Genomic DNA, 1,462 nt, shown 5'->3' with positions numbered 1-1,462 from the left:
CTCCGATTGATCCGGGTCTCGGACTTCCTCTAAACACAAACACAACCATCATGGAGGAGGCTCCGGTCACAATGGGAGTCATGATGAAATTCCTTAAACAAATGGAAGTAAATCTCATGGCTAACGTTGCCACCATGATGGATGCTTAACTTGCTAAAAATGCTACCTCATCATCTACCGTCCCTTCCGAAGTGGTGGTAGATAATGTGGAGGACCCATCTAAGAATAAGAACACACTCCCTTAAGGAACACCTTCTTCTTACAATGATATGCCTTTTAACTATGTGCATCAACCCACTCACCCTCATATTAATACTCCTCATAGTCCTCCTCCCAAGCTTGATTCCACTAGATACGTGATACGTCCATTTTGCATCATGCTTTTATATTGATATTTATCGCATTATGGGCTGTTATTACACATTATGGTACAATACTTATGCATATTCTCTCTTATTTTACAAGGTTTACATAAAGAGGGAGAATGCCGGCAGCTGGAATTCTGGACTGGAAAAGGAGCAAGTTGGAGATAGCTATTCTGCGCAACTCCAAAAGCCACGAAATTCAATTATTTTGGAATATATAAAAAATACTGGGCAGAAGAAATACCAGAGGGGAGCTGCCAGGAGGCCACAAGCCTGGTAGGCGCGCCCCACCCCCTGGGCGTGCCTACAGGGCTTGTGGGCCCCCTGTTGCCCCTCTGGCTCCCCTCTTCTGCTATATGAAGCGTTATATCCTGGAAAAAAATCAAGGGAGAGCTTTCGGGAAGATACGCCGCCGCCACGAGGCGGAACTTGAGCAGAACCATTCTAGAGCTCCGGCAGGGCTGTCCTGCCGGGGAAACTTCCCTCCCGGAGGGGGAAATCATCGCCATCGTCATCACCAACGCTCCTCTCATCGGAGGGGACTCATCTCCATCAACATCTTCATCAGCACCATCTCATCTCCAAACCCTAGTTCATCTCTTGTATCCAATCTCCGTCTCGCGACTCCGATTGGTACCTGTAAGGTTGATAGTAGTGTTAGTTACTCCTTGTAGTTGATGCTAGTTGGTTTAATTGGTGGAAGATCATATGTTCAGATACTTAATGATAATTATTACCTCTCTGATCATGAACATAATTATGCTTTGTGAGTAGTTATGTTTGTTTCTAAGGACATGGGTTAAGTCTTGCTAATAGTAGTCATGTGAATTTGGTATTCGTTCGATATTTTGATGTGTTGTATGTTGTCTCTCCTCTAGTGGTGTTATGTGAACGTCGACTACATGACACTTCACCATTATTTGGGCCTAGAGGAAGGCATTGGGAAGTAATAAGTAGATGATGGGTTGCTAGAGTGACAGAAGCTTAAACCCTAGTTTATGCGTTGCTTCGTAAGGGGCTGATTTGGATCCACTAGTTTAATGCTATGGTTAGACTATGTTTTAATACTTGGTTCGTAGTTGCGGATGCTTGCGAAG

The 1,462-nt window shown here is 44.4% G+C and overlaps 1 pseudogene; it reads left to right on the top strand.

Annotated features, from left to right (window-relative positions):
* Window positions 1-477: 477 nt before the first annotated feature.
* On the top strand, window positions 478-1,039 carry LOC119348622 (annotated as a pseudogene).
* Window positions 1,040-1,462: the final 423 nt, after the last annotated feature.

Source organism: Triticum dicoccoides, unplaced genomic scaffold (assembly GCF_002162155.2).
Source record: "Triticum dicoccoides isolate Atlit2015 ecotype Zavitan unplaced genomic scaffold, WEW_v2.0 scaffold98388, whole genome shotgun sequence".
Lineage (NCBI taxonomy): Eukaryota > Viridiplantae > Streptophyta > Magnoliopsida > Poales > Poaceae > Triticum > Triticum dicoccoides.
Note: the sequence above shows the minus strand (reverse complement) of the source record. Positions and strands in the feature narration are given on the sequence as shown.